The sequence below is a fragment of the Pinus tabuliformis genome, chromosome 2_2, assembly GCF_031772625.1.
Source record: "Pinus tabuliformis cultivar Carrire ecotype Pingquan chromosome 2_2, CPIR1, whole genome shotgun sequence".
Taxonomy (NCBI): Eukaryota; Viridiplantae; Streptophyta; class Pinopsida; order Pinales; family Pinaceae; genus Pinus; species Pinus tabuliformis.
Window position 1 is genome coordinate 1,287,059,897 of NC_142300.1, and position 14,276 is coordinate 1,287,074,172.

Consider the following 14,276-nt stretch of genomic DNA (forward strand, 5'->3'; position numbering starts at 1 on the left):
CATGGAAAGAACATTTCTTTGAGTGTCATTTACCAGTTTCGTCACCTTGCATTAAGCATAGGAATGTTCCCCTCCCAGGAACTAGCACATCTGTATTTGGACACTCATTCTTTCCACTGTACTATAGGCATTCTTTTATTCTTTTTGAGGCTTCATAAATATGAAAAGGAAAAAAAATATATATATTCCAAAAAAGAGCGGGAACGGTACATTACTTCCATGATTGATGGCGGCTAGAGTCAGTTGTGTCGCCCTTGAACAAAGCACTCAAAAATAAGCCTTTCCTCCAATCAGATGGGCTTTAGTTTGACTTAGGAAAGCCTTAACCTTGTTATTGAGTCAGCACTCCTCCGATTGGTTATCTCTTCCAATCATATTGAGAGTTTGTTTATGCCTCCTACATGACAAACTTATACAAAGTTATCATATGTTGCCATGTAGTCACATTTGAGTCGTGCTCTTGTTCAAGGGAAGTAAACCTGAGTCGGCCTTTCTGCGGTGTCTCTTGACCTATTTTCAGTCACCCATCCCTGATTGTCAGAATCATGTTCAATATCACATTAGCTATTTGGTCCTTTTCTCGTGTTGGTTTGAGAAGGTCTCCACTGACTTCTTGCTAGTGGGTCTTGCTCTTATTAACTGCGACAAATTTCTCTGAAAGCACATCTAGAGTTGCACCCTGGCCCTATTTTCATTATTGATAGGTCACCTTGTGCTCAACATCGATTAGTATCATGGGTCTTTGACTGACTGGTTTCCCTTGTGTTCGACGTCATCGTTCATTATCACACATTGGGATTCATGTAGTACCTTGGTTTCCATTTGACCTTATTGGTGGATTCCTCGTCTCTATGTCAGTTTTCATTATTGGCTAGTTTAGAGGGTTTCTATCATGCGCTAGCTACATCTTGTGTATGACGGAAATGTGCTTCGATTTGGTTATTACATCTTTCTTCATCTGATTCCCTCCATATTATTGGTCTATGGGTTACACTCACGCTGGATTGATGAAGGATTCCTTAATACCTTCCTTCGAGCAGATAATTTCCCATTCATTTCAATCATTTCTCTGAGAACAAGGTCTAGAGTTCATTTGTCAGTACCTTAGGGTTTGCAGCGATCAGTGGTAGAATCTTTCGCTATTGACAGTGGGAAAACATCATTGTCTCCTAATTAATAGATTCTTCCAAGTGTTTGACTTCAGCTCATTTATTCGCACTTGTTATATTGTACTGGGTACCTAGGCTCTCATCATCATTATCGGTGAGTAATATCACGTTTGTTAACGGTATACATCAATGACTGTTAATCAAATGATTTATCACATGGTCAACTTCTGATCATTTATTCCCATTGTGTAGAAATGTACCACGGTGGTTGGTGAAGACCTCGGGTTTGCATCAACATTTTTTGGTTCACTTGTTAGTTTCTCCTATTTCTGCTAGTTGACACCATCCACCTTATATGTTGCAATTCATTATAGTGACATCCTATATGTTGGCACCTGAGTTGCGTGTAGTACCATTTGTTCCACCATTTGACTTGGTAATTTTTGGATCAACTTTATGACTTCAGTGATCAGCTTTCTACTTCAGCATCATTGATCAGTTCTTTATATGTGATATTGAGACATGTACTTCTATGGATATGATCAGATGATCCACTATGTATTTTTAGTTCCTTTATACTTGTATACATATTGGATCCAATTTTGTATTTGATATGCATACATGATTTATTATCTCTGAGCATGGGTATGCCCACCTCAGACAACAACTTTCTTTCTGATCTCTTTCACTGGCTTGGCAGGTTGAATTCTGGTGAACTTCTTTTAGGTCTTGGCAGGATTCCTTCTATACACTTAATATATTTTGGCCATCATGTACCCCTTCTGACCTCATATATTAGGGGGCATTTGTTATAGCACCATTTAACACTTTTGGTAGATTTGATGCTCTGGTTATGGACTAGGGAAACCCTTCCTTTCTAGACTTGGTCCAAATTCTAAAAAATTTTGTCTTAAATTCCATACGCTATTTTTCCTTGTATAAAAAGTGTGTACACGTGGTTCAGTCTATTACCAACTCACGTATATGTGTTAAAACACTAAACACATATATAATCTCCTTAAATTTGGGTGGAGTTTACAGGGTTTACCTACTACTCACCTACTATAGCCCGTGGCCCAACTGTTTCCCAACTGAAAAAACTAATTTCGATAAGTATAAATGAACCTCCATGAGAAGGCCTAAAGGAGAGAGGGAGAGATATGAGATATTTATATTATAGTTGATTGCATCCCTGATCAAGTATGAAGAAATCCCTGTGCCTCCTGCACTCCCAAATTATAGGAAACCTTTATTTCTTTCTTTGAGGTGTCCATCATATTTGTATGACATCCTAGTGTACCTTTATGGAGGAGAAATGATGAGGCCTGGGAAGGACGGATCTGGAGGATGGTTCCACTTGGAGCTAGAGGAAGACTCAGGTTGTATTTTTCCACATTTCATTTAGCTTACATCAATAAAGAAATGTAATTTTGCTTCTAATATTTATTATGTTTATGCATTAATCTATGTTATGATTTACATATGAAATCTTATGCTAATGCTCATTTTCTCACATTCTTATATGATTTAACACCTATATCATGAACATGATTTCTATCACTATTGTTGTATATGATTTGATTGGATAAGTTGCAGGTTCTAAAGGCATTGGAAGGAGTAGAGGGCTTGGACCCTACGGGATTGACCTTGAACATAAGACCTCAGGGTAATACCTCTTCTTCCTACTTTAGTAGTTTAAGCATTTAGACTACTTGTTTGCATGATTCTTTATGTTGTATGCCCTCCACTCTGTTGGGGTTTTCAACCCAAGACCCTAGGGTTTTTCCACCCGCAACACTAAAAGGGTATTCTTTTGATAAAGTTTATGTAATTTGCATGTAAGAAGATTATAATTAGTTCCTTTAAAGGAATGATTGGAAAGTTGTAGTGATTTGTCTTGCAAGAATGTGCGATTATGCATAGGGAAATATTAGTTAATATGGTATTGTTTATAGACATGCATTGTTGGTTACACACTTATAACTGGTGCATATGCAATGTTGTTAAAGGAAGCATGTTGCGATATTTTTCTTACTTTTCATGAATGTATATGAATAGATGGCGAAGCATCACTAGTATAGTTTATGAATTGGTTGATTAATACTTTATGTAATCATGATATCAAGGGATGGTGATGACCACAATGGCAGGAAATGTTATTCTTAACATGGTGACAAGTAAATAATTAATGGTCCATCTAGATGAGTGCGAGTTTCAGGATAGTCCATTGAAGGAACAATCAGGCCACAAAGATATGAAGATTGGATATTTATGGGTAAATGATATCATGATGATTGTAATAGCTTTTAGATAGATATATTGTATTTGAATGATATTCTCTTGTAATATTTTATGACAATGGTTAAGGGATGGACTCCCTTACAAGCCATTGAGTGAGGGGTGAACACCCTCACGAGCATTTAATAATAAAATTAAATAGTTTCTAGTTTTCACCTTACAAGATTTCCAAGATATATCAATGTTCAATGATGTGACTTATTATTGTGTCATTTTGATGATCTTGGTTCCTTGCCTGATGTGATGTTCATAATGTCAAGTATGTGATTAATTAATATGGTTAAGGGAATCATGAAATGGATGCAAGGTTCATCATACAGTTTATGTTAATATAATATAACAGTGGTTGTTAATGGTTATCCAACTTAATATTCCTCTACTGAAAGTTACTCTATGTATTGGTGAACATTCTATCTAATGGTTAATGAAGATCTAGAATAGTGATTTGGATAATTACCCATGGGTAATTTGTGTAAAAATTTTCTAACTCCCTACATTTTCATTTGAGGTCAGCGAGGGGTGTTACAAGTGGCATCAAATCTAAAGGTTTCAGCATTGGCACCTTTGGTAAATGTTAAGCAGAAATGAAATTGAGGTATGCTACTAGTGAGAATCACCTCAGGTATGTGTTTGACAATCTACATATTGATATATGCAGTAGACTACTTTTGGCTTGAGATGCATGATGCATGTTTATAACCGCATTGAAGAGTAATAAGTAATAAAGTCTACTGCAAAACTGTATTCATGACATTTGAATCTCGATGAGGATAAAGAATAATAAAACCTCTATTGCACCTATGAATAATACTGAGCACTCACTAGTGAAAGTAAAAATTGACTACCAACCTTTGTAAATATGAAAATATTAATGATACATTTAATGAACATGACTAAAGTTACAATGCACTATTTTTAATGAGTGAATGCATGAATGTAAAATATGGGGAATGTACTTGAATAGGACAATAGAGTGTTTTAAAAGGACATTCGAAGAACCCCTTTAGATGTTAAAAATAAACAATGAGTCAAGTAGTGAGACTTGATTGTAATAACTAATTGTTGATTAAGTCATTTCGTGGCTGCATTAAGATGGTTGATAGCAGTGATTGGTTAGTGTTGCATGACGAACTAAAACTTATATGCACAAATTGGATTTGATTTAAGCTTACTGCAAGTTGTAAAAAAGTGATTATGCTAGTTACTTCATGTACTAGTCTATTGATGACAATACACTGTGGGAAATTGGAAACGTTTGGATTGTTACCCTAATTGATATTGACATCTACATATTAATGAACATTTTCATATACTGTTATGCATGACAATATTAAATGCCTAAAACTAAAATGATTAGGAAAGGGAATACTTTTTAAATAATGAATATTTATGACTAACGTTGTTTATGGGATTAAGTTGTGGCAACTTAATGACAACAAGAAAAACTGTGAAGGTAAAACGTTGCAATGTGAATTGCAATCGTAAATGAGAAATTATAATGTTATGATATGCATGATTGTGTTACTTAGAAAATCAAAATATATACCACATGTATGTCGGTTATGTTTCTTGTCAATCTAGATATTGTGGACCCATGTTGTATGAATGCATGATGTACATAAATGTTTCTTTTGTTTTAATGATAATGTGCATATGGTTCATTATGTAAATTACTGTGGGAAAGAGTTATAAAAGAGAAATTTAACATGCCATACAGTTGTGGATAGTTGTGAAAGGCCAAAAATATTTGGGTTGATGGTGGTTGCCTGCCTGAAGGGGTTGATGGCGCTTGCCTACTCAGATTTCCTCTCCCTAGAGATATATGATCTCAATACGGGAAAAGAGTTTGCCAAGATGGTGACAATGGAAAAATCCCGAGGCAACTCTATTGATTTGGAGCTTGTTGGAGGAGGCCCAAAATTCCTCAAAGATGGGACGTTGTCGAAGGAATATGCAAGGCACTCCCAAGAGGAATCCTGTATTGGACCCTATGTGGTCATTGGATTTTTGAGCTGGTTGGCTAGTGGAATTCTAGAACAAATCTTGTATGGTCTCTGTCAGAGAACTGTCTAGATGTGAAAATCACTCAATCTGGTTGTGGAAACTAGTTCCCATGGGTTGGGAGGAGCATTCTTTTGCCACTGTGGTTCTCATAACATAACAAATTAACTAATTAGTTATGTGTTGTGTTAAAAATGAATTTTATATATAATTGTGTAAACATGTTATGTACATCTTAACAGGAAAGGTGCCAAGTGCTTGGTAAGGAATTATTGGTAGTGGAATTATTTTATTGTATTACTAATATTTTGAATGTCTTAGCAAGGGCTAGGACAGTATGCACTTGGTGCATTTATTGATCATTTCAATGATTAGAGAGCTAGGTGCTCTCTGAGTACTTTTAGAAGTACTATGTGGATGTCTTTAGTGGGAGCTAAGACAAAAGATAGTTTGCACATGGTGCTGTGATTTATCAGTTTGCTGATTAGAGTGTTGGTGCTCTCTAAGTACTTGTAGAAGTACTATGATTGAAATTTCACCTGACATTGCATGAATGATTGATAGTTAAGAGTATTTTATTTTATTGAAAATATTGTGACTAATATGATTATGTTGGATTTGTTAGTCATTTATTATAGGGTGTTTTCCATGGAGTGCAGATGGGTTGTCAAGCCATTCTTAGAGAACTTGCATAAAAGTGACCATGACTTTCAAGAGTAATGGGTAAGTAATGGTAAGATGGTATAGATATTTTGTTTTATTTCTATGAATTTGAATAATGGCTATGTGATGGAAAGTAGAACTTGCATATTTTGTAGTTATAAATGCTTATGACTATTGATAAAACATTATAGTTTTTTCTTATGAGTAATTCCTAGAAATAAAATTCCTCATTTTGAAGGGAAGGAGTCCCTTTTTGGTTGTTTCGAGATGCATGTCATGAGTAACAATTAATGACATCAGTAACAATTAATGATGAACATCGAGGATGGTGTTTTCTTTAAGGGGGGGGGGGAGTATGTAATATCCCTAATATAGCGTTTACCATTTTTCCAAATATAACTATTCTAACTTGATTGATATTACATACAGTTAAATCAAGAAGCAGTTAGAGTTATAGTTCTTGGTAATTTCCCTTCCATTCATGATTCATGGAGGAAAAATGCACAATGAAAGGAGGAGCTCGGGGAAGAAAAGAAAGGGGAGACATCATCTCCTCTAGTGGGAGGATTGAAAAGCACACCTCATCGACACCTTTGTATTTAGTGTTTGTTATACGCCTAGTTTTGATTTAGATTTTTATCATCATTTTGTCCATGAACCATGCCTTACTTCCTCTCTTAGTTCTGTGGATTTTCATGGATGCGATATTGTTAAGTTAAAACAGGAATGCACGTCCTAGATCGAGGGGGTCATTCCGGTAGTGCCTCCTTTAAAACCTATCAAGATTAATTTCTTGAATCTCGTTCATTGAATACCTATCTCCAACTAAAAAGAGTCCAATGAAAATGTGGATACCATGAAGGAGAGAAGTGCACCTCTGATCCACGCTTCACCATTTTGTTTTAAGAGATAAGTATTTTTATCATTTTTCTTGAAAGAAGAGTTTGCATACAAATCTTATTATATTCAAAATAAAATAAAGTAGTCATGGTATTGGAAAAGGTGCATATTAAAATCATTTGTATAGCTTAAGCACATTAAAAGATAAGTTGTTATGTGTGTGTTAAAATCTAAGTAGATTTGTCATTTTCTTGAGAGAAATTACACTAATTCTTGCAGATAAAAGCTAAGTAAATCAGTAGTTTCTATTAGAAAGATTACATGTGAATATTGTGTGTTAAAAGATAAGTAGCTTCGTCATTTCTTTGGAATAAATTACACGAGATTCTTGCTAAGTAGCCATGGTATACTCTTGAGAAAAGATTCATTAGACATGTAAATCTCTTCACGAGAAAGTATGAAAAGTGGCCAAGTTTTCTTTGAATAAAATAGGTGAGTTTTTTTAAATAAAAGGTTCTTGAAAAGTAATATATGCTTAAATGCATTGTGATAATAGTTATTTTCGAAGTTTCTTATGAAATAAATATGCATTACATGCATGATACAAATAACTAATGAGCTAGTTTCTCTTGCAAGACTATAAGATTATTTTTAGTTTCTTGAAGGGAACATATGCTTCTAGGCACATAGATAATCATTACTAGCTTTCTTGAAGAAAATTTATGTTTTATATACACATAGACAATAGTCATTAAGATAGTTTCTTTTAAGAAAAAACGTTCATAGTTTCATGTATGAAAATAATGGATTTTATGATAGATCTCTTGAAACAAAAATAGATTGTTTTCTTGGAACATATGCTTCTAGGCACATAGATAATCATTACTAGCTTTCTTGAAGAAAATTTATGTTTTATGTACACATAGAGAATAGTCATTAAGATAGTTTCTTTTAAGAAAAAACGTTCATAGTTTCATGTATGAAAATAATGGCTTTTATGATAGATCTCTTGAAACAAAAATAGACTGTTTTCTTAAAAGATGCATATGAATCATGTTCATACAAGAACAAGAATCCATATTTGTTACTTGAAAATATTATGTGCATTGAAGTATAGGTCATTATGTTAGGAAAAACACATCTTGCATCCACAAAAGGGTAGCCATTATGACATAGAAAATATGTTTTTGTGTGTAGATAGAGAAAGTTGTTATGTTAACTTTCTTGAAATGATTAATCTCTTGAAAAATTGTTTGGCTAGATGAATTGTGCCAATTTATTGATTTCAGTGCATACAAGGTTAAGTTCACCTTATTGTTGTTGCCTTGTATTTATGGATAAAGACGGTTATCTATGTTAATTTCTTGATAGAGAAGAATGAGAAACTTACATATAGGAAGATAGAGAAATGAGATTATATTAACTTCCTTTTGAGAAAGAAGTAGGTAATTGTTTACATGAAAATAAAACCTAATGATGGTAGAAATCTAGAGAAGGGAATATGTGTTGTGTAGATTAAAGAAGGGCTATTATGATAAGCCCTTGCATGCACAAAGAATATTTATAGTATTATAGAGATATGTTCTTTGTATGGATAGAAGAACTATTGGGCTATATTTCTTTAGAAAAATTATATGTGATTACTTTTATGCTAACATAACTATTATCTTAGTTTCTTGTGGAATGAGATGTATATGCATGCAATATTTGTGTTAGCTTTCATTGGAAAGGATATACATTCACATGTGGGAAGTGACAACATGTTGTGTTAGATTTCTTTACTTATTTGCATGCATAAAAAGTAATAGCTAAAAGGCTAGTTCTTTTGATAAAGTTTATGTAATTTGCATGTAAGAAGATTATAATTAGTTCCTTTAAAGGAATGTTTGGAAAGTTGTAGTGATTTGTCTTGCAAGAATGTGCACTTATGCGTAGGGAAATATTAGTTAATATGGTATTGTTTATAGACATGCATTGCTGGTTATAATCTTATAACTGGTGCATATGCAGTGTTGTGAAAGGAAGCATGTCGCGATATTTTGCTTACTTTTCATGAATGTATATGAATAGATGGCGAAGCATCACTAGTATAGTTTATGAATTGGTTGATTAATAATTTATGTAATCATGATATCAAGGTATGGTGATGACCACAATGGCAGGAAATGTTATTCTTAACATGGTGACAGGTAAATAATTAATGGTCCATCTAGATGAGTGCGAGTTGCAGGATGGTCCACTAAAGGAACAATCAGGCCACAAAGATATGAAGATTGGATATTTATGGGTAAATGATATCATGATGATTGTAATAGCTTTTAGATAGATATATTGTATTTGAATGATATTCTCTTATAATATTTTAAGACAATGGTTAAGGGATGGACTCCCTTACAAGCCATTGAGTGAGGGGTGAACACCCTCACGAGCATTTAATAATAAAATTAAACATTTGTTGGTTTTCACCCTAGGAGATTTCCAAGATATATCAACGTTCAATGATGTGACTAATTATTGTGTCATTTTGATGATCTTGGTTCCTTGCCTCTTGTGATGTTCATAATGTCAAGTATATGATTAATTAATATGGTTAAGGGAATCATGAAATGGATGCAAGGTTCATCATACAATTTATGTTAATATAATACAATAGTGGTTGTTAATGGTTATGAAACTTACTATTCATCTACTAAAAGTTACTCTATGTATGGATGAACATTATATATAGTTATGCAACTTACTATTCCTCTATTAAAAGTTACTCTATGTACTGATGAACATTCTATCTAATGGTTAACGAGGATCTGGAATAGTGATTTTGATAATTACTCGTGGGTAATTTGTGTAAAACGTTTCTAACTCCTTGCATTTTCATGTGAGATCAGCAGGGAATGTTATAGATTCTTTCTTCCCAAGGTGCTTTGGGAATGGAACAACACTCGATCTCGCTTCAAAGCTCATGAGAGTTAGTTCTTATCTTTGTAATGTTCATTTTCTTCCTAGCATTGGTCAATATAGAGAGATAATTATGGTTAGCAAGAGTGGGATTGATGACCTCCTTATAATACCTTAGCGTCAGTTTCCCCTCTAGCTCCTCACCATCCCATAATTTGTCCTTAAATTTGGAAGTAATAATATTTCCAATATTATCTTTATTCTCCAAGATGATCTCCTACTTTAGCCCCCAATATTTGAGCCAAGACTAGACATCCTCGTGCCAACCCTGCTTGAGCTGGGGGTGGGGGTTTTGACTAGAGTTAAAATCAATTTTGGGGAACTTCTTGGTTTCTATGTTGCAAAGTTTCTTCTTTAGTCAAGAGGATAATATAGGGAGTATTTCTTTTAGACTTGAGGTTGTAGGCTATAAATTTCTTTTGGATCAGGTTGATCTTCCTCCATGACTCTCTAGATATACTGCAACCCCAAACCTCACATCCATATAAAATAACAAGAGTGACAAGAGTCTCAAAGAGGAATTATTTTTTACTCCAAACCTAGAGATTAGACATCTTGCAATTGTTTTCAAGCTCATAATAAGATTTCCAACAACCAATAATCATTTTCTCAATGATATAATTCCAATTGAGCAGATGATGAATGTCAATAACTAATTGTTATCATAAAACACTAAGAATCGAGAAATAATTGATTTTATGGAATAAGTTTTATTTTTGGTAATTTTTATTTATAATTTTTGGAAAGAATGCTAGATTAACATGTATTAAATTCTATTGTCTTAAGCATGTAAAATCAAAACACCAACATCCTACTACTGTGCATGTAAATGGCTAAAATAAATCTGCTTTTTCTTTTTGTCCTTTTTCTTTTTATGAAGGAGTATGAAAGCTAATCTCTCTTGGTGATGTGGTAGGTGCCTTAGGCATGTTGGTGGATGGTTGGAAGGTTTGGGGGACCCTTAGGTGGCCTTTCCTAGCTTCCTAGAGGTTTTCCCTCAATTCGACCTCAAAACAGGCCACTACAGGAAAACCTACAAGATTCCCTGTATTTCTACAAGATACAACCGAGAGCAAAGTGATGGGTGCTGAAGGTGATGGAAGGCTTAGGGAAGGTGGTTTGTGGATGGAATTAAGTGAGAAAATGCCTAGGATCACTAAAAACTCAAAACCAAGGTTGGGATATGATTGGATTTTCTCAACATGGTTGGAGAAGTTTCCTTGTAAAATGATGAAATTAGTGAGGGTCTTAGTGAAAGCAAGGAATGATCATGGATGGATGAAGTTTGAAGGAGGTCGTTGGCTATGAGATCTCTCTTTACTTCTGAAACAACTGCATTGCATCAAACATTGGTATTTGCCCAAAAATCATGAAAGTAAGGAGAATTTCAATAAGCTAGGAAAACAGAGTTTAATGAGCTAGCTGTCTATTTCATGCATGAGGAAAATTTCCGGAATAAGATGGAACCATTGATGAGATCTACTGTAAAGATGAATATGGAAGAAATGATGACTAGGTCCGACTCTTGCAACTTGATCAAATGCTAGCTTAAGTACAAAAAACTCTAAATTCTATGAGAAAGTAGAATTCTACCTTTTTGGGGCTGCATAGGAGTCCTTTCCTCAAATCATGATCTGTGAAGGAAGAAGTAAGACCAAAACACCTGTTTATAGCTTTTTGATGGCTCTTTATCTTTTCTAAACTACTTCTGAAGTAAAGAAAAAATGGAAGCAAACTAATTTAAACAATAAATAAAATCTATACTACTTGTAATGAAATACTTCTAAGGACAATTTAACCATGAATGTATGAAATTAATCTAAGCATACAGATACAAGAAGAGGAGCCTTTGCTGCTAGGGTTGAGCCCTAACCTAAGAGCTTCATCCATTTGAGTTAACTAAGTGTTGGATCAATAAAAAGCTCATTCTCATGATCAAAACAAAAAATTACATAGCAATGTCTTCCACAAGTTTGGAGCTCAAAAATAACTAGTGTTTTTACAACAAAAATTCGAATCCTAATGAGGCCCTAGGCATCTTTATTTATACAACTAAAGTCTCCAATGACTTCCTTAAATATAGGGAGGCTCAACTCCAAAAATAGAGATAAACTAACTCTTTGACTGTCACTTGCTCAACTACCTTTTGATCTTCATGGCTTGGCTGCTTGTACTCCGAGCTAGTGTGATTGGTGGAGGAATATTCGAATGAGAGAGGAGTAAATGAGGAGGATTTACCTCCTACAATCTCTCTTCATTGTCCCATTCGAGTTTCAGCCTTTAATCATGCCAAAATTCCCTGATTTTCTCTCACAAACCTGCATTCAATGCACATTAGTCCACTAGGCATGATATCTCACTTTGACTCATCTAATTAATCGAAATATAATCAAAACATGTAATAAATTGTGAGAAGAGTTGATTTGACTAAGCTAGGATGTGAATTAAGGTCCATATAGTTACCCAATGATGAGGCTCATCATCACCCCCTACTGAAAGTGTTGCTCATCCTCTGAGCAACTCAATCAATATCCATATCTTTCATAGCCCTGGTGGCCTCCCTGACATCCCATGCTTCTGCTGTGGTCTCCTCTTCTTGTGCATAGAATCCCACCTTACTTTCCATCTCCTACCACTGCTTTCTTTCTTCCTCTTCCTTCCTTTCTTCTAACATCCCCAAGAGTAGTGGTGGATTTAGTCTCAAGCTAATCCAATTGACCTTGAGCCTTTGGATGGACTGCTTGTACATGGGTGTCCTATCCAATGCTTCTCTCATTCTCTGAGGAGAAAGGTACTATCTGATTTTCAAACTTTATGGAAAAGTATTCCATATCCTTTGGCAAGCTTGCGTGTTGCCATCCCTTAACAACCTGTACATATCCTCAAAATGTGTAATTGCTTGCTCCTGGGAAGCAAGATACCTGGGTGCAAGCTGAGGATCATTTGTAATTAAATTATGTGTGCTGATGACAACCATTGGATTTGATTGCTCAACTCTTATCATGAGAGGCTCTGTCTATTCCCTTGCCAATATCTTCTTCATTTATGCAGCCCTTGCTTCTTCATGGTTCATCCATGATGCGAAATCCATTAACTGTAAATCTCCTAGTTTTCCATTAGGGTCCCATACATTCAGATCTGTCAAGGCCATGTTATGCAAGTATAACTCAGAGATCTTAGCCCTATCCTCCAATGTGCTTTGATCATAAAGATCAATGAACTGTCTATAATCCTAGAATGGAATAGTGCATCTCTGTGCTAGGGTCTTGAAATGGAACTACAACCATCGTTCCTTAAGGTATAATGCATAGGGCTTAGCTGACATCCTACATTGGATTTCCTCTAAAGATAGACTAGCCATGGTTGCCAATTGATTCTGTTTTTCTTGCAACTATCCTTTCAACCATGTATTTTCTACCTCCAGGTTAGTTTTCATTATGGCCTCTCCATCCCTCAGGTTTCTTAGTTCTCTGCCCATCTCCTTGAGTTTTTCCTCCATGTGACCTATGTCCTCCACTCCCTTCGACTTGGAAATATGAATCCATCTATGTGTTCTTGCTCTTTCTTTCTTAAGCTCAAAGAATAATGGGATGGAATTTTTTTGTGGAATGACCCTACCCCCTTTAATAAATCAGTAGTAGGAGTCAACGCTAGGTTGAGGACTAGGTTCCTTTAGCTCTGGGTCCTCCTTCTTTGTTTCTAACTAAATACTCTTTTCCTTATCCAATTTTTGAGTTTCCTGTAGGTTTAGCAAAGTTTCCTGTAGGATTTCCTTTACTGCCTGTAGGTCCTGTTGTGTATCCTGTAGGATGTATTTTCCTTTGGATGACGCAGATCTAGTCATAGGCCTTCTCACATAAGTGATAAGAGACTTAGGGGAGGTTTGTCTTGAGGATCCTTCTCCTTGCATTTGTACAATAGGAGCCATCTTCTCCTACTATTTAAGTGAGTATTCAATAATAATTGGAACCTTGATGGGAGTTTTAGGTTTTCCCTGCCTTATTCTTGTACATTTTCTTGTTCTAAAGTATAATGGAGCTTGTCTTTATCTTTTGCCTTTTTTTTTATAAGGGTGCTAAGGGTAGTGAGGGCAGCTGCTGCCTCTCTCTCAGTGGGTTTTGGAGACACCCTGGGTGACTCCTCCTTGTCTTTTGCCTCCTCTTTTCCATTCCCCTTTTCATTTTTCCTTTCTCCTCTTCTTCTTGCTCTAGATCCTCACCTTGTTCATCATTTTCCTCCTTGGAATCTTCCTTTGTTTCTTCACCACTTTCCTTCTCTTTCTCTTCCTCTTCTTCCTCATCTATCTCGTCTTCATCCCTCTCTGCTTCTTCTTCAACTGTTTCAGTCTCTTCTTCATCCATTTCACTGGCAGTAGGGCTCTTGTCATATTCGAGGTGTTTATATCCTTTT